Here is a 21,021-nt window from a genome sequence, read left to right as displayed (position 1 = left end):
AAAAACAATTATTCATATTCCTAACCACTTCTCATAAATGCTTTTTCTTTTTCATAATCTTCTATAAATATAACACAACAACAAGGCCGCATTTCAAAGAGGAACATTACTATGGAGCCTAGAAGAATTGAGCTAGTTGAATGCCATTTTCATAAAGATTTTGTTGATCAATATAGTGGTAACCATGAAACAAAAATCAAATCCAACTATGATGAAGTCAAAGATGCAAACAGTGGGGTTGAATGTCAAGAAAATGTCTCCCATTAACAAAACAAAGACATTGTTCTTGAAGGCAAAAGTAGCAATACAATGAAGCAAGTTATGGAAGAGCAACATTTTAATGTACTTGGAAAATGGCCTCAAGCAATACTCGATATGGAGTTTTCGGAAAACTTTTTTGATGTTGAATCAAGCGACATTGACGGGGAAATAGATGTTGTGCAATTAATAAAAAATATCAAAGGCTCACCAACAATACATATAGATTCAAATGAATATTATAAGGAGCATGAACGAAATGATGATGGTTAGATAGATAACATCCCTTCTTCTAACAAAATAATCCCAAACTCGAAGGGTATCAACAACATTCCCATCAAAGAAAAAGACTTGCGTAGAAGACTAAAGAATTGCATGATTGTCTCGATCAAGGATTAAAATTTGAAACTCACATCAAGCTTTTAAATTTAGAAGATGCTATTAATAATGTTATTGGTGCCATTTGTGATGCTCCATAAGTGTATTTATCTTCTTATTTAAGGTACTCAATGGTTTGTTTTTGTTTGTTTGTACTAAGAATTATATGAATGCTATTTAAATTTTATGTTTACAAAGATCGTAGAAATGGTATAATTTAAACCTTGATATAAAGAAAAGTCAAATTTCATTTGTTCAATGAAACATAAAAAAGAAAAATCTACAGAGTACATGTTGCGAAAATGGAGACCACGAAAAATTCGTAAGGTGAAGGGCATGTTGTCATGATGAAAATTTGATTTATTGTTTATCTTGTAATAGGGGCTTTATATTTGCATTACAATTTTTTTTGAATAAGAGATCCCATAATTAAAATATACACATTAATATATAAAATAACTTTTGGTTGTTTAAGTATTGATATTTGATCTAAATTTGTTGTCCTTTTTACTATTATACCAAATACATATTACTAATTTATATTGTAAATATTTAACTAAAATATAAAACAACACATAGAAAATATAAAAACTTGTCAAAAAGAGTTTTGTTTCTGCAAAATAATTCATTATTTATGTTAAAATTAAATGATGATAATAATATAAGGGATATTTACGGTGAAAGTACCCAAGTAATTACATTTGTAGCACTTAAGTACCTAAGTTATTTTTTTTGTGGCAAAAGTACCTTCCGTCTATATTTTGGTATAGTTTGATACAGCCGTCAATTCTTACCATTAAGTTCGACTATGACACGTAGGCGAAAGTACCCAATTAAATGGATATTTCCGGTGAAAGTACCAAATTAAAGAGATATTTGTGGTGAAAGAACCCAATTTAAGAAATGTTTGCGACAAAAGTACTCAAGTTATAAGTAAATTTCATGACATGTAGGCGAACTTAACGGCCAAATAAACAGCTGCACTAAACTGCACCAAAACATGGATGGAAAGTACTTTCCTCGCCGAATAAATAACTTAGGTACTTATGTGCTACAAACACAATAATTTAGCTACTTTCGCCATAAATATCACATAATATAATAAAAAACTGATTGAAATTAACAAAAAAATATTAAATAACGACCTAAACTTGTTTGGAAAGGTTAACACGGATGAAGAGAGTAAGTAGCCACCCCCACGTTGCCACGTATGTACCACTTTTATGTGTTCAAAGAGAGAAGAAATCAAAATTAATGAAAAAGTAAAAGGCTTGTTGGAGTGTTCCAGTAGATGTACAAAATCGTACTTTTAACTCTCAACTCCAAATGTTCCATTTTTTTTGGGTGGTATAGATAGTTTCCAAGTGTTGTGGGTTTTCATCCCTCAAAATTTCTAGCCTTGGAGGACATCCCTCCCATTTCTTAGACGAAAACTGTGTTCTACATTTCTACCCAACCACCCCTTCGTTATCACTCGCCACCCATCGTCTTCTTCTACTCCGACCACCGGCGCCAACATTATCTCGTATAACCAATGTAAACAATTCTTACTTTTTAGCTTGTAAATAAAGAAAAAGCACACCATTCCAAATTATTTAGTGTTCCTGGAAACGACGATCATCATGTTTTTACCGATTACGTAGGAAAGGGGGTTCGTTTATTATAAAATATTTATAGACAAAGATCAAAGGCATGTTAAAAGAATTTTATTTACTCGATTGTGAGTTTGCATAAAAAATTATCCCTCCTACAACCTTCCATGTGTTATGCTGGATTGAAATTATAATTGGTTAGTCATTGCATACAAAAATTTGGGTATATTTGTGAAGGAAATCAAAAGTAAGATCTGGTTGCATTTGAAAGGGTTATATTTCAAGATTGTTGCTTTAGGACTTGTGGCGCAACTGCACTAGTGTCCAAGAAACCAAAGAATTTTGGCTGGGATTGAGGTACCGAGCCTAAGGGCGCAATTGCGCCAGTACCCCCAAAATTCCAAACATTTTGCACGCGCGACCGCACTAGGTGTCCCGAAATGTGGCTTTGCTGATTTTTAGGATTGGGGCTAGGGGAGTTCGGGAATCCTTTTGGTGGCCCACTTTGGCGCTTGGGGGGGGGGGGGCATTTCCAACGTCTCGACAACTGGGAATATTAATCTTAAGAATAGAGTCTAGGGTGAGGCTCGAGATTTGAAGTCAATCCTTAATAAGAGTATGCACATGTTGTGACTAGATTATCGTAAGGCTGGGGATCAAGATCATATGTGAGTCCATATTGTTTATTGTGCAGAACTCGAGGTAAGAAAAATGCACCCTAGGTTTGATCGGGCTTGGACCCCCTGTAAATGGATATGACTGTGATTATTCGATTAGGCATGCTTGTATATGCTTCATCTGATGTTTTTATGCAATCTATATACTTGATTGTATCTAATCTGAAAGCTCAGCCTAAGGGAACTTGGGCTGAAATCAAGCGTACGAAACGCAGCTTGACCTAAGAGAGCCGGGCCTGAACGTCACCTAAATAATTAGAAGTGTCGATTGCACTTGTTTAACTTATTGATTATTAACTTAGATCATGTGCTTGTTTGAGCTGATTTTTACTGCTAAGCTTATTGTGTATACTCTGTTCCATATTGAATTTATTAATTTGAGTTTCTTTGCTGGGCCTTAGCTCACGGGTGCTATGTGGTGTAGGTAAGGGAAAGGGAAAGCTGGACCAACCATGAGTTGGGGAGCTTCGGGGGCGGTGTGTACATATGCAACATGCTCGACCACCACTGCTGGGATAGCTTGGGAAGAACTAAGGTGGAACTCTGTTTTGCCGCATAAGATGGCTAATGTGTATTTTATTTGTCTTTTATCCGTCTGTAACAACTTTTTGGGATCCCATGTATAAACTAAACACTTTTAATGAAAAATGATTACTTCATCGACAAATTTTTTTAATACACATCCTTGGTTTAGTATTTAATTACACATTTAAGTACAAATGACTTGCTTAGCTTGTTATGCACCATTTGAAACACAGTGTAATGATATTTGCTAACCAGGGCGTTACAACTTGGTATCAGAGATGTCTAGGGTTAAGGGTTTTTGAAGACTGGCTGGGCATGTACACTTGCCGCTAAAGACAAGCTCGACTCACGATTTGGTACCTAATAACGTGATAATGTGTATAACTACTTAATTGAACATGGTGCTTTGCCTACATGCTAGAATGGAGAACATGACATAGATAAATATATCATGTGGGAGTAAGGCCTATTAATTGATGCATGAACGTTATAGACTTGTGCTCTGGTATGCATATTGTATGTGGTTGTTGTGTTGTTTGGTTCTGCTCACGGGATAGTTCTGGATATGGTAATCATGCCTGATAGGTTTAGTCATTGACTGCAAACAAATTCAGAAGTTATGTACCCAAGGCAGTCAATTGGATCAAGAAATGTTCATATTAGGATTGTAGATGATAGTCAGGGCTAGAACCCTCCATCTGCCCCATGGAATTGGCAACAGATGTTTGCTGGCGTGTAAGCAAGAGGAAGAGATTAGGTTGTTGAGACAACGAGTTTTTCCAGGGAATGTTGCTCCATATGTTTTGACAACAATGGCACCAGTTTCAGTTCAACCTGAGGGTGGAAACAGATGGGAACTATTGTATGAATGTTTTCAGAAGCATTATCCTCCAGTTTTCGAGGGAGGGCTTGATCTGTTCAGAGCCGAATAGTGGATGGGCATGATTAGCTCCATCCTTGACTATATGGAAGTGGTAGGTAATGATAGAGTAACTTGTGCCATGTACATTCAGTGGGAGGATGCCCAAACATGGTGGGAAGTGGTATCTTAGACTCAGAATGTTGTCTCGATGGGTTGGGAAGAATTCAGACAATCATTCAATGAGAGGTATTACTGTGATGCAATTCAAATTGCAAAGATCAATGAGTTTATGAACTTGGTTCAGGGTAGTAAGATAGTGACAGAATATGTCAATAAATTTGATGGGTTGGCCAAATTCTCTTTTGATTTGGTACCAACAGATGTTGCCCAAAAAGAGCGATTCATCAAAGGATAGCCCAGAGCATTAGTATTGCTCCAGTACATGATATTTCTACCTACGCTCAGGCAGTAGGACAGGCCTTGCTATTGAGAATGAAGGAGATGGGATATGGAGTGGGAGTGTCGTAGGGCAAGAATCTAGACAATGGTACCCCCAATTGCGAAATTTGGTAGGGCTGGAGGCCCTAGCAAATAGAAAAGAAAGACCCCTGACAGTTCTACTACCCCTGGTACTGATAGGAGGGGTCATAGTACTTAGGGTGGCTGCTAGGGCGGCAACGAGGGCTGAAGAAGTTATCTAGTATGCGCCAAGTGCAGGAGACGCCATTTCGGAGAATGTCGAGCAAAGGCATGTTTTCTATGTGCAATAGTCGAGCACTTCAAGAAGGATTGCTAGAGATTGAAGAAGGAAGGACCAAGGAGTATAGATAGCTTGACTCTAGCTCGAGTGTGTGCCTCAACGCAGTCAGAGTCAGAGGCTGGTCCCTCAAAGGCGACAGGTTAGCTTTCTAGTTCTCGATCTTTTATATTGTGTCAATTGAGTCTGGTACTGCGTATCTCTTAGTAAGGGCATAGATATTATGTACATACTATATGATTATTATGCTATGAGGCTTGATATCTTAGTGTTTGCAAGGGAAAGTTGGTAGTTTCTAGGAGATGGGTCAGGTACTACTGGTAGAGAGTTAGTAGTAAAATTGATTGAGCTGGTTATATGGGGATTATGATAAGTTCCTGAGTATGGATTAATTTTCCAAATAAAGGACCACTATGGACCGTAGGAAAAGATGGTGACTTTTGAGTTTAAAAGGAAAGGACTCGTTTGTATACACGAGATTCCTAGCTATGGTGGTGAGTACCAGCAGGGTTATATCACTCAGACCAGAGGAAAACTTGATCAGCCAGTTAGGTTTTAGATGGGTTTATGGGGATTTTGTAGGATTGCTGTTGCATCTAGGAATTGTGAATGCTATAAGACTAATGCAGGAATAGAATGGGTATCTGAGGTATCGTATAGAATGACACCAGCTGAGTAGAAAGAATTAAGGGTTTAGTTGAAGAAGTTACTCAACTTGGGGATTGAACAAACGAAGCTTATAACCATGGGATATGTCAACACCATTTGTTAAGAAGAAGGACAAGTTTGCAAGAATGTATACCGTATATGGATAGCCAAATAAAGTAATTGTCAAGAATAGGTATCCACTGCCAAGGATGGATGATTCATTTTTTTGGTTGCAAGGTAAGACAGTGCTCTCAGGAATTGACCCTCGATCTGGTTATTACCAGGTGAGGATCAAGGAAATAAACCTTTCAAGAATTACCTCTAGCACCAAGTATCAAGTGATGGATTTTCAGTGAAGGTTTTTGAACTGACCAATGCTCAAGCAGCCCACGTAGATTCAACAAGCAAAGAGTATAGTGATGATTTAGACAAGACGTACTTTGATTGATCGATAATGTTTGAGACTACTTCCAGTTAGAAATAGAACACGAGTAACACATTCATTGATATTACCAAGGCTAAGGAAGTAGGGATTATAGGTACGGTTCTGGAAGGGATAAGTTCTTATTATTCCAGGTGGTGTTCAAGGTCACATTATGGACAGTGATGGGATCATATTTAGTTAAGATAGAAACAATAAGGAATTTGCTAAAGGAAGGTTTTAGAGGTTATAAGTATTGTGGCATTAGCAAAACATATCGGCCTTTACTTGAAGCATCTTCAAGGACTGTCATACCCTTGACTGAAGTAACATAAGGACCTAAAGTTTTCCTGAATGGATAGTTGTGTGCCGTATTTTTTAAAGTTAAAATAAAAGTGGATTAGCATGCCATGGTATTACAATATGGATGTTATGGACTGATATAAAAGGATGGTACGGTGGACACAGTCCTTGCTTAAAATGAGGAGTTAACAGTGCGGTGTGTCAAGGACTAGGGTGTGCCCGTGGGTAGACTGAAAAGGTGTGCAACGACCAAAAATCACTAGTATGGCTTAAGGGCCTTGATTAGTGTGTCGGGAGGGCATAATTGGCTTATGTGTGAATTTATTGATTTAATGCATAATTATATGATAAGCATGCTTGTATGATTATATGAATATAAATGTGATTAAATGTTATACCTGTGAGAACCACATTATTATGTGGGTAAATCTGCAGAGCACGACTCGAGGCGATCCTAGGGCTAAATAGTAGGGAAAAGTCACAACGGGGCTTAACAGTTGACTTTGGACAAGTCAGGGGTATTTTAGGTATCAGGTAGTTATTTAGACTATCGGGTTATGAAAATAAATAATTGGAGATATATTTGAGGTTAGGAAGTCTAAGCGAGAATATTGGGGGATTTTACTGTTTTGCCCTTGAGGATGTTTCCAGCACCCTGAGCCTTTGGATTAGCTTAAAAGCCTAAGGATAGACTTGGGAAGACTTTAGAAAACACTAGACAGAAATTAAATCGACTCTTTCTCAACCTTCTCTCTCTTTTCTCTCTCAAGGAAGAAAAACACTGAAATTTCAAGGGAAATTAGCTGAAGCTTGGGGAAATTGAAGGGATGAATTAGAGGTTTAGCTCAAGAACCAATCAAGAACTAAAATAGAGCTAAGGTAAGCAATGAATTTTCGTTTCTGTGGTTAGGAATTTCGAGTAATGGCTGAGTTTTAAATATTTATGGTTTTGGCATTTAAGGTTGAATTTGAGGCTGGAATTTTTGAAGTTAGGTTAGGGAACTCTTGGAGAAGTAATTCTGCAGCTGAGGTAAGATTTAATCCAAGGTTTAATGGTTGAATTCTAGTATCTCCATGGCTGGTTTTGAGTTCTTGAGTTAGGAAGTTTCAGTAATTGAAATGGATTTTCTATGGGTTTTTAGTCTAGTTTTCAGCTGGGTTGTGTTGTTGGGATCTTGAGGGAAGTTTGGATAATTGAGATGTGGATTTGGGGTGGTTTTTAGTGAGTTTGCATGAGGTTTAGGAGTTAAAAATGGTGGTTTTTTCTGGGTTCGAAGGGGTCGGGCCGCGGCATAGTTCTTGGTGAGCCGCGGCCCTTCGAAGGTGATGGATGCTGAGGAAGGAGGGCGGGCCGCGGCATGGTCTAAGCAATACCACGGCCCTTACCTGTTTTTGGGCTTTGAGTGGTCTCTGATTAGGGCCATGCCGTGGCATGGTTGGCTAATGTCGCGGCCCTTAAGGGATTTTGGGATTTTGAGATTTTAGGCTTGGGAATTTAACCTAGGGTGCTCGGGATTGAATCTTTTACAATGTTTGGTGAAATTCAATGTTCCGGAGACTAGAACTTTGTCTAGAAGGTCATTTAAGATCGTTAATGGTATCATTTATATTGGTTGTGACTAGGTGCTAAGCTAGGGCTCGGGGATCGGATAGCGCTCAAGGAGCGTCGCTCGTAAATAGTTCACTTGGAAACCAAAGGTAAGAAAACTACACCTGGTTGAATATATGTGATGGGACTAAGGGTTCCCTATTGTGTATGCTTGAATAGATGGTATTATGCCATGCAAGCTAATTAGTGAGCCAACAGCCTAAGGGTGCCAAGGGTTACACTAGCACACACGGCGCGGCTTAGCCACTGGTAGCCAAGGATAGCTTAATATGCACTGAGCTCGGTTTAAGCGGGCTGGAGTTAGTGGGGTAAACAGCGGGTACAGCCTAAGTTGTCGGCCCTGATTATTATGTGATATGAATGTTATAAGTGTTTGATTGCATCCATGATTCTGAGTTTATGCTGAGTGGTCAATGTGGATTTTATGACGAGAGTACATGCTTAGTGTGTTCGCTATTTTTTATTACTGTTTATGTTGCACATGTTTTCTTGCTGGGCCTTGGCTCATGGGTGCTACGTGGTGCAGGTAAAGGCAAGGGCAAGCTCGATCAGCCTTGATTGGAGAGCTCTGGGAGCGGAATGTACATGGCCAGCTGCTCAGCCGCCACAGTTGAGGTTTAGGCAGGGACGCGAGACCCAAAGATTGTCTATTTTGCCTTAGTATGGCCAATATTTGTTTATGTACTTTTGGAAGTTTGTAGACCTACTTTTAACTCTGTTTCTTTTGGGATCCCAAGTAAATAACAGTTTAAATATTTAAAATGAAACTTTTGAGACCAAAACCTTTTTAACCCTAGCTCATACATGTTTAGAGACACGTTTTTTTAAACTAATGACTTGATTAGCAAGTCTTGCACCTTTATAAGTACACAGTGTAGCGGTCTTGGCTATCCAAGGCGTTACAAGGTGATTATTCGTGCTTCACAGTGGATAAAGGAATAAGAACAAAGGTGTTTTACATGGGACTTTGAGTGGACAATATTGTCAAATAGTCGCGGTTAGGGTGAGGCGACAACACTTATGGGAAAGAAGTGTATACACTAGCATAAAAGTTAGAGTGTTTTTTCACCCTTAGGGATTAACCATGAAATAAGGCATTAGTGGGAATTGGTGAAGGATTCATAGTGAAATTCTTTATTACCCAAGAAAAACCATGATCAGGGATGATGCCTTGGGTTGGAAAGTTCCATGCCAGTTGTATGATTCGCTACAGACCACAACAAAATTAGATAAGGAAATAACTAGGATTGGCATAGAATCTGTGATTGATAATTGATAGATATACCTCTACAAACAATGAAATACAGAAAGAGAATCTTGTAGGAATGGGTAAGAACTCTATTATCTTAACATGGATATGTTAAGATATAAGGATCAGATACGTGTTCCGATGGATGCAAGAATCAAAGTGGAGACTCTGGATGAGTCTTATACCACCCTTCATGCATGTTGTATCCAAGAAATTTGAATGTGTGTTAAGACCCAAAATCTATATACCGAGAGGAGTTCAATGCCTAACCTTTCAGCAAGTGAGAGATGAATATCAGAAGCCAGAGAGGCTATTATGACTCTAGGGCATCCCAGAGTTAGTATGGAGGGATATAATTATGGACCGTATGAGTGTCTCACCTTAGAATGTGGGTAAGATGGTTGAGTATGAGAAGTTGTGACTTGACATACTAAGTTAACACACTTTTTGAATGTGTGCGTGAGTTATCATAGGAATGAGTATGTGCGAAAGGAGACTGTGCGTCTCCGTGGGGCACCAGAGTCGATAAAGTTCACTTAAAACCCTTTATTTATTTCCCAAGTTCTAGAAAAGGGCATAGAGGGCAATGAGTAAGATAGTAGGATTTTGGATTATTAGTTACCTTCAAACAGACTGACAACCTGAAGGAACAACTCAGACTTTAAGCATTTTGGTAATTTGGCGTACTCTGGGAATTATTGAGATATTGTTGAGGAAAAATATTTATATTTGGATGGTTAACAACTAAATAGGGAATTTAGGGTGTTAAATGAGGTTTAGTGGGATTAATGGAAAAATGAAATGTTTGCCCTTGAGGTTTACTAAGGAAGATAGGCATGAGGAAGGGTAAATGGGTCATGTGGCCCTAAAATTAGGAAAGAAAAAAGGCTAAGGCAATTGGCATCCAACACTCCCACGTTTAGACTGCTCTTTTCTTGCTTTGCACTACACTTCAAGGCGAAGAAGTACTCAAGCTTGAAGCCAAGCTTGGGACCATTGTTTTGGGGAGTTTTGTGAGGAAGTCAGGCTGCCAAAAGGACTAGTAGCTATTGGAGACTCCAGAACCAATCAAGGATTTCAAAATCAGTAAGCTAACCCTCCTTTTCCTAAATTTTTATGTCTTTTTGAATGTTCTTGAGTTTTTGAAGCTTTGGCTTTGAATTCAAATTTGGGGTAACTTTTGAATGAATAGCTTGATGTTTGAGGATTAGAAATCATTTATAACCTTATTGTGGGTTCAATTGTTGTTGGTATTGTAGAGTTAACCAGTATGTAGATCTCTATGTGAGAGAGATAGTTCATTATCTTTGCTTTGCATATCTTTTTTAATAGTCAAATTTTAAATTATATTGATAGAGTTATGACCAAAACACTATCACTAGTCGCTAAAGAGTTTTTACGAAGTGTAGGTTTCGTCCACTGTGGTCACACCCAATGCTGACAAAGGAAAAAAATCGTGTTTCAGAAGGGTTTTTTTTTTGTATTTCATCACTCAAAGGTTGGGGCACTATAAATACATCTCATTAGAACGTTTTAGGACTGTTTTTGGAGCCCTAGAGACTTGTTGGAGGCAAAGGAGAACAAAAGAAAAAGATCTAAACTTCGTCTCATATCCTATATTCTTTCTTCTACTATTTTCTTATGAAATCTAATATGTTTTTAATCTCTATTATTTTCTATGAGGATTTTATGAGTTCTTCTTCATCTCTATTATGAATTATTCAATTTGTGTTTAATGCTTGTGAGTGCCTGATCACCATGTACATGATTTATGATTTTGATTCAAGATCTGTAGTTAAATTATCATAATCTATATGGTAGATGAGAATACAAGTATGGATTGTGTAGCATTTAAGGATTTTATTCTTAATGTCTTTTATATGTTAGAATGATCGCAGAGATGTAGAAAGTTCACATAAAATTGAGATCTGATATCTTTAGAAAGAATAGTAATAGTTTTACTAAACCCGCTAGGTTAGGAAGAAGAGTTATAAGATTTGAATAGTAAAATAATAGATTGGAAAGTTGATGAAATTAAATGCCTTAGTTTTCATCAATTGAGTTAAATCACTATTTATTTTATAGTTTTTTTGTTTTGTTGTTTTATTCTATTTCTTAACTTTTCTAAAGCTAAACATTTGTCTACCAAATTGAATTTGTTGGTATACTTGCATATTGAAATTCCACAACAATATTCTTAAGAAAATATCTAGGTAACTGGTAACCAAATTGTGTTAGCATTTCCTTCAATTAATTATTTTAATAATTATTTAATCCTAATCCAAATCAAACTTGCATTACCACATTTATAATATCTCACTTTTAAGAAAACTTATTTCATTCAAAATTAATTATTTTTTATTTAATTTATTTCATAATTTCAAATATTAAAAAATAATTAATTATTGACTTTTTTTATTTGTTAGTTGAGAAAATTAATAATTTAATTAAATAATTAACCTTAATTATCACATAATTACATAGTTTCCCAAAGAACAATTTTCTTTTAAATACTTTATGCCGGTTTCAAATCTTACCTTTGACAATACTGATAGATCTAGTTAGCGAACCTATGGACCTATAATTGTAAGATCCAATAAATTTATATTATTTATTAATCTCAATATTATTCCACTAAAAATATGTGATTTCATTCTTGTAATTATAGACATGTATTTACTAAGTACTTATTATAATAACTGCCCATTGATATAATTATTACATACAATTCAATCCTCTATTATTGATTCATAATTACACCTAGGATAAGTTTACCAATCACCCATTTTATCATCTCTTAATCCTTATGTTTACCCAAAAAAGATTTACCTGATGACATGGCAAAATTAACATACACATGGGATGCACATGACTGTTTAAGTGAGTATGATCTGTTCAACCATCGACCAGAAGAGAATTCACTTAGCAGATGGCATATTTTGTGGGTGAACAGTCTGGTCGCAACATTTCAGATATTCTCTACGGATATGTAATTCTGCATTTATGTAATAATTGTGATTTCTATTTTTATTTAGATATGCTTGTATTAATTGTAATGAAGGCCCATCGGCCCATGAAGAACTCCTTGAGCCTATCAATAAGAATCAATTGGCTCAAGAGAGGGGACTTTTTTTTCCAGAATTGGGAGAGAGAATTATAGTGTTTTTATCCACCAAAATTGTATTCATCTTGAAGCTGGTGAAACTCGTGAACCCTTGTTCATTGATCACCGCTTTGGGGATTCTCCATGAATAAGAACACTAAGTGGATGTAGGTTATTACCATTATTTGGGGTTGATCCACTATAAATCTTTGTTGTCATTTATCTTTTTATCTTGAATTCATCTTGTTTTCATCGTTTTACTTGACTCCGTGTCATTGACCAAATCAAGGATCAACACCTTATGTACCATTAGTCTTACTAGTGAATAGTTCATTCAAAAAATAATTCTTGAATTTGAGCTCAATAGCCATTGACTTCCATAGATTAACCCTTAAGGGAATTGTTGACAGTTAGAACTCGTCAACGATGTTAGGTCAAAAAATCAAAGTATAGAGCATATAAACAAAGAACTTTAAGAACTTAGCATGAAACATAAAAAATAGTTGGAGAAGAAAATGGACAATAGAACTTGTATTTATCTTGGTACAAAGGTACAATGATTTTCCAACCCCTTTGCAAATGGGGTGTGGAACTATTTATAGAGGGGCTCTAATGGCCCATTGTACATATGTTCCCAAAGGGTGATCATGTGATCATGGTGCATGTGGTAGTAGTGCAGGTGGTAGTGGTGTTGGAGTAGTGGTGGTTGGATCTAGTACATGTCAAAGACTTTGAGGTAACTCTCCCGGCCTTGTACTATGGTATACCACCACCACTTGTCTGGTACGAATATCACGAGCGTGGTAGTGGAGTTTTGACCACATCTTGTACTAACACTACTTGTCTGGCGTGGAGGCCTAGTTCGTGCCTTGGTCCTTGGTGACCCGTATGTACCTATATAGAGGCATTTTGATCGTACTTCTTGTCCCTTTCTTTATCCTCCTTAGGTAAGTATGGTGAAAATTTAGCCACTTATACTAATTGGGTGTGCGAAGTGTATGGGTGCCCTTTGAGTACAAAAGGACATCGTGTTTTATACCAAGTGTCCAAGATATAGGAATGCATAGGGAGGATACTGGCTACTAAGCAATAAACAAGATACGAGGCAGGGTCGTGAGGTATGTAAAGTGTGGTTGGCTGCCCGAGTGACACCTTGACAAAGAGCGCAAGGTGGGTATCTTGGATGCAAGACCAAGGAATGTCTCTAGGTACATGCGTGCAAGGGCTTCATGGCATACACATGAGCAAGACCCTCGTGAGGCTCACGGGCGTGGGGATCCATGAGGCGCATAGACGCGAGTGTCCTTGAGGTACACAAGCGCAGGGGTCCACGAGGAGCACAGACGTGGGGGTCCGCGAGGCACGTAGGTGCAAGGTCCCAGTGAGGCGTGTGGGCGCAGGTATCTACGAGGCGCACAGACACGAGTGTTGCGATATTTTTGCTATGCAAGTGCACACAGTCGCAATTTATAATGAAATGGTAAAAACCAAGTATCGTCCTCAAGGACTGATTTATCAATTACCAATCAACCAATCTTTTTAATTCTATTTGATTAAACAATTTCAGAGATTTCAAACAAAGAAAAATACTAACGAAGTACAATGAGAGTTTAAACAAAATAACAGAGAAAATGAAATTAGGACAATAATGATCCTCTATTTTCCACCCCTTAGTTTCCTAATGCAAGAATTATATCCCCTTCTCCCTATTCAAGAACAAGTTGCAAAAACAATTCATAATCTGGTTAAGATTTATAAAATTCAATCTAAATGACAACTTCCTATATTTCTATGGTAAGTTGAATCATGAAGAAGGCATTAAACACGTAACTCAGAAAAATAGGCAAACAATTTAGATACTTTCGTTCTAAATTGAATTTGCATCCAAACAATCAAAGCATATCAAATTTCACTTTTCAGATTTCAATTTGATTCATGAAATAACAATTAGAGGTGATCAATCAATAATTGCACAAGTAACACAGATTGTAAGGAATTGAAAGAGATGAAGAAGAACATCAATTTTGCATTAAACCATAAAAAGGGTTTCCAAAAGATTCACATAATAGCCCTAAAGAAGAAATTGGCCCATAATATTCATACTAGCAGTCATCGAATTCAATTACAAACATGAAAAATTAAAGATAAATGATGAAAACACAGGAATGGATCCTCCAATGGTGTTCTCCACTCTCAGCCGTCGTCTCTCTCTGTTCTGAATTTTTTAAAGTCGAATTCATCCCCTCCAACCTATCTCATCATGATTTTAGGTCGAAATAGGAAATTTCCTGTTTTAGTCAAGCGTCGCGACTCTCTAGAGAAGGTCGCGGCTCTTGACTTATTTCTAGAACGCTGCTTCCCAAGAAGGTCGCGATCTTTGACTCCGAAACTTCAAAAGCTAAATTATTTTGAAACTTCCGACTTGCACCGAGCCAAGAGATTTGATCCCACGGTTCTTTTCCGCCAAAATGGACAATTCCAGCACCAAGAAACCCGTAAAACACCAAGTTTACTCAAAAAAGCGAAAGTGTCTTCATTTAAAACCTGAAACTAACAAAGAAACAAAAACAAGCGTAAAACCGAACAACAAAACATAAAAACAATAAAAATAAACCTTAAACTAGACTAAAAAACAACCTAGAAATAAACCTAACAAATTCCCCCAAACTTAACCTTTACTCGCCCTCGAGTAAAGACCAAGTTAAACTAACAAAAAGAAACAAACACAAAACGAACAAGCTAAACCATCATTACCATCTACACTGCTTTGCCAAAACTCATGAAATCTCAATTGCAATAATAATAACCAGAATTTCAGCTCAATTGCCTTAAAGTTCAATTAGGGAAATCAATAATATATCACGAAAATGACTACAACACTTGGACTCTATCATATATGCTCAACTCATTCCAGACAATTCCACAAACCAATTTTTCAATATGCTTGCATTACTTAACCTTCTCCACTAATGTCAATAACACGTGTTTTGAAATCAAAAGGACTTTCATGAGTTATAGCGTTAGGCTTAGGCAAGGGTAGATGAAATTGTCATTTAGGCTCAACATTACCATAAGCATATAAACTTTACACCCAATCTTCATATTCACAACACAATTTAACACAACCCAAAAATCCTCTTTATTTCCAAAGATTGAGAAATTTAAACACTAGAGAGTTTTTTTTTTATTATTATATACTACCTTTCCCCCAAACTTATGCATTTTAATGGGGACATCAAAAGAAAAGTAGTTTCTCTCAAATCTCTCTTTTTTTTATTTATTTTTTTTTCTTTCTCAATCTTTTCTTGAATTTTTTTTTCTATTGCCAACACCAATACACAAGAGTAATACCCATTATAAATCAATCCCCTTTTATATTTTATAAGCTCATGGTACAAATCTAGGAGCTGAAAAATAATAAAGTATTTGGTTAAGCTCAAAACAAGTGTTTAACAATAAAAGGTCGACTTTTAGGCTCAAAGAGGGTATCTAGGGAAAATTAAATCAAGGTTGGCTTGAAAAGCACAATCGATCCAATAAAATTGCCTAAATCACTTTTCAAAACACATGTCATCAAGGATTTCGCCTCAAAGGCTAAATAATGCAAGTTCTATCAAATTCAAATTGTCATACCACCAACCCTAGTCAAACATATATAATAAAATCCAAAATGTTGCATTTTCAAAACATATTAAAAATTTCTCACACAACCATTAAATTAAACTCTCAAACAATTGAACCAAGCAAACAGTTGAATTCAATTTCCTTTTCACGAGCAAAGACAAAGCAACAACAGACAAGAATGATGGTTTAACAATTACACTAAACAAACAACAGAAAATAACACAAGAAACTAAAAACTAAACTAAACAACGCACAAAAATAAAAATAAAACAAAATAAGCTCCCCCCCAAACATAAGATGCACATTGTCCCCAATGTGATAAAGAAAAGAACAAAGGAAGAGAACTTACCTGACGCCACATCAGTATGGCGGAGGAGGTGGCGGTGGTGGCCACTAGTATGGAGAGTACTGCGTAGGATATGGGAAAAAGTTCTCCACATCCTGACTCACCACAAGCCGCTGGACGAGATCATTCAACTGATCCACTTGAATACGCTCATCCTCATGCCTCATCTCCATGAATTTATTGTAATGGTCACTAAGGCCTCGCTGGGCATAAATCATATACTGATTTTGAGCAATGAGATAACGGATGTAAGGATCAGGTCCACTACTCTCACCAGACACAGGAGCCGCTGGTGCACTACCTCCCGCTTCTCCTTGCACACCCAACTCCATATTGACAGCTTCTTCTTCTTCTTGCACAACATCTGGAGTGCATCTGGCCCTTTTAGGGCGAGCTTCAGCAGGCAAAGGATGAGAAATGGGCTCCGGAAACTTGCTCACATAATTCTGAGTTATTGGGCCTTGGATTTGTCCGAGGGCATCATATTGATTCTCAGGAACATTGTACTTGCGGCATAAATCAGTAATCACGGAACCAAGCCCCAGACCAGAAGATGTTGTCAAACGAGACAAATCAGCTATGCTCTGGTGTACCAAACGTCCCACATCAATGTTGATTTGTTTCATGATACCATACACACATCGAAGGCGCTCCCGACCAAAATCAGACATATGAGAGTTAGGAAACAACTTTGTACTCACAAAATGGGCCTAAGCTCTAGCATTAGGAGCCAATTTTCATCTCCATAAACTCTTCTCATAAGATCCAACCATGATCCACTCCGCCCCTTCATATGCAACTGTATCAGCTATTTCCCGCCAAGTGAGCTTGTCTTCATTAATCAACATATTCAAGTCTTCATCAATAAACAACCGAAAATTTGGCAACCCATATAATGCATTAATTTCTTCAGATGAAAAAGGTACCTCTACGCCACGTACAAATACCTTTTCCGAATCACCCCTTTGAGTGAAATTGGCATAAAATTCATACAACAAGGACAAATTTGGCTTGATGGGCTTCTTGTGTACAAACTTTTCCCAACCTCTTCGAATGATCTCAACCCGAATAGCTTCCATAGTGGGATCCACAAAAGGCTCCTCTTGAAATTCAATGCCTCATTCGGGAATTACTGACCTCCCAAACAACTTTTTGTAGTACAAGGTAGCGTCCTTATTTTTAAATTTATCAACATCATAATCCGGTGGTGGCTGCCTTGAAGAGGATGGGCGAGAAGCGGCCCTAGTTTGAGCTCTCCTTGAAGACATTTAATCATTAGAAAATCGGACAGCACCTCCCCTTAAATGCTTGACTTTCCAAAATATCAAAAACACTCAACAAGCAATGGAAATCAACCACAAGCCTTTGGCAGCCAAGAAATTTCAAGAAATCACACCCAATAATGAACTTTTCCACAACCCAATAGCAAAACGCCCCCAAAATTTCAGAAATTAAATCCAATCTCCCAAATATTTCACAAGAAAAAGCAAGAATCACATACCCTTAACGATGAAATTGGAAGCCCAAACGCCTATATCCCATTTGCATGAAGAACATTGAAAATCCAAGGCCAATAATTGAGTATTTTCGGATTGGGGATGAAATTAGGGATTGTATGATTGATTCTTTAAATATGGAGAGAAAAAGAGGAAAAAAATGGAGGTTTTGGATAGATAGGGGTGGAAGAGGGTTAGGAGGAGGGTTTATGGTGGTTATGGAGGTATGGGGGAGGTGTGGAAGAGTTTTAGTCGGAGAAGAAGGTGGGAAGGTGGGGTTTTGGGTCGTTGGGTCGCGACCCTTTAAAATCAGGAAGAGTCTCAAGTGCCGCGACTCTCTAGAGAAGGTCACGGCTCTTGACTTTTTTTTTTCCGAAATCACCGTCTCGTAAAATGGTAAGGGTCGCGACTCTCTAGAGAAGGTCGCGGCTCTTACTCCAGACCTGACTTCAACAGCCCTCTTTTTATTTTTTTATTTTTTTCACGATTTTCACGGTTCATACAATACATTAAAATAAAAATGACAAATAAAACAAATTTCCTAAACATTGTTCCAAACCAAACAAATACAAAAATAAAAATTAAAACTGAGAAATGCCTCCTCAAAGCGCTGTCTTTAACGTCTTTTAGCCGGACAATGAACTCTCTACACCTTTAACTTGGGTCAAGTCCACCCCTTGCATCCTTGAGAGCCATCGTGTCATACGAGGGGGATTCCCTTCTACTGTTGAGAATATTGAAACTATCCCCAATGTCATCGAAACCTTCAAACTTGCCACACAATAATCTTTTCATACGACGTCGAACTGTTCGAAATCGTTCTTTGGTCTTCTTCTTCTTTTTACCAATTGAATCTTGACAATCATTCACCACATCAACTCTACAACAGGTAGGAATTTCAGTTGCTGTAAAAACATTAAAACTTATTTCCTCATTTTGGACTCGCAACCTTAACTCCCCCTTTTGTAAGTCGATTAAGGCTCGTCCTGTGGCTAAGAATGGTCTTCCAAGAATGATTGGGACGTTGGCATCCTTCTCCATATCAAGTACAATAAAGTGTGCCGGGAAGATGAACTTGTCCACTTTTACCAAAACATCTTCAATAATACCCCGAGGATGTGCTATTGATCTGTCTGCCTACTGAAGAGTCACTGTTGTAGGTTTTGCTTCCCCAAGCTTCAATCTTCTGAACACAGAAAGCGGCATTAGATTAATGCTCGCCCCCAAATCACATAGAGCATTCATGCTCTCAAAATTCCCAATAGTGCAGGGTATTGTGAAACTCCCAGGATCTCTTAGTTTCTGAGGAAGCTTCCTTTGCAGAATGGCGCTGCACTCTTCAGTGAGTGCCACTGTCTCATAATCCTCCATCTTCCTCTTCTTGGACAGTATTTCCTTCATAAACTTCACATAACTTGGCATTTGTTCAAGTGCCTCGGCAAAAGGTATGTTAATTTGAAGTTTTCGAAAAATATCTAGAAACTTCGAAAATTGTTTGTCAAGTGTCTTCTTTTGAAGTCGCTGAGGATATGGAATCTTGATGTGGTGCTCATAACTCACTGGTGACTGATTCCTCTCAAGGTCTTCAATAACCTCTTCTTCTACCTTACCTTCGTTCTCAACTTCAACTTTTGGTGCAGGTATAGACTTCTTGATTGGCTCTTCCAACTTCTTCCCACTCCTCAAAGAGATTGCATTGCACTGCTCTTTAGGATTCACCTCTGTATTTCTTGGAAAATTTCCTTGAGGCCTACTTTGTAACATATTTGCCAATTGACCAACTTGCATCTCAAGATTCCTGATGGAAGAGCGAGTTTCTGTCATAAACTGTGTTTGAGTGCTGGTGAGAGTCAATAATGCAACTTGCAATTCATTAGGCCTTTCAGGTGGAGCTTGATTCATTGACTGTTGAGGCCTAGGCTGTTGTGATGAAGAGCCTTGATGCATTGGTGGCTGAGGCATATTATTATGAAATTGACCCTAAAATTGAGGTTGCTGGCCTTGATTATTCCTCCAAAAAAAATTAGGATGATTTCGCCACCCAGGATTGTAAGTATTGGTGAATGGATTATTAACTGGCCTATGAAAGTTTCCCATCGCTTGAACCTGAGCTTGATCCATCGGAATGTTATTATTAATATTGGTAGGACACTGATAAAAAAAGTGAGGACCACCACAGATTTCACACCTGGCTGCCATTTGAATCGCATTAGCAGATACAGTGCTCTGTTGTAACTGTTTTGTCAAGGAGGCCACTTGTGCTGTTAGAGCAGTAATTGCATCCAGCTCATGCACCCCAGCTACCTTTCTGACCCCCGATGATCTTTCCTCAGACCACTGATGATTATTGGTGGCCATGTCCTCCAGCAGCTCATAAGCACCAGTTGCACTCTTGCTCATAAAAGTACCACCTGCTGCAGCATCAATAATGGTTCTGGTAGTAGGACATAAACCATTATAAAAATTCTGTACTAGCATCCACTGCTCAATGCCATGATGAGGACATCTTCTCAAGAGTTCCTTGAACCGTTCCCAAGCTTCATACAATGACTCTCCATCATTCTGGCAAAAATTATTGATCTCTCCCCTTAATTTAGCAGCTTTGAACGGAGGGAAGAATTTTGACAAAAACTTCTGAGCTAGATCTTGCCAGGTGATAATAGAGTTTGGTTGCAATGAGTTCAGCCAACTTTTAGCTCTGTCCCTCAGAGAAAATGGGAAAAGTCTAAGCTTAATTGCGTCATCACTCACCCCATTGTATCTAAAAGTTCCACACAGCTCCAAAAAATTAGACAAATGGGTGTGAGGATCTTCTGAAGGCAACCCATTAAATTGAACAGAGGATTGCACCATTTGTAGAATAGCTGGCTTGATTTCAAAATTGTTAGCCTCTACAGCTGGTGGGCGTATACTATTTTGTACTCCCGTCAGAGTGGGTAGTACATAATCTCTCAGGCTCCTCTCAGCATTGTTCTGAGCCTGACCCCCTTATACAATTCCAGGAATTAAAGCATTCCTGCCATCCCCATCATTCTGTGCCATCTTCACAGATTTCTGGGCCTCCCTCTTGTTCTTTCTGTTTTGCTTGCAGGACTTTTCAATCTCAGGTTTCAAAGGAACAAGATTGTCTGCTCCTCTTCTGCTACGCATATAACACAATTCACCTGAGACAG

The 21,021-nt window shown here is 37.9% G+C and overlaps 1 non-coding gene across 1 annotated transcript; it reads left to right on the top strand.

The window, feature by feature from the left end:
- Nucleotides 1–20,336: 20,336 nt before the first annotated feature.
- On the top strand, nt 20,337–20,443 carry LOC133780915 (small nucleolar RNA R71). The gene has a single exon (XR_009869721.1). It is a non-coding gene; the product is annotated as a small nucleolar RNA R71 (small nucleolar RNA).
- Nucleotides 20,444–21,021: the final 578 nt, after the last annotated feature.

The sequence above is a fragment of the Humulus lupulus genome, chromosome 5, assembly GCF_963169125.1.
Source record: "Humulus lupulus chromosome 5, drHumLupu1.1, whole genome shotgun sequence".
Classification (NCBI taxonomy): domain Eukaryota; kingdom Viridiplantae; phylum Streptophyta; class Magnoliopsida; order Rosales; family Cannabaceae; genus Humulus; species Humulus lupulus.
This window is presented reverse-complemented; position numbering and strand designations above follow the sequence as displayed.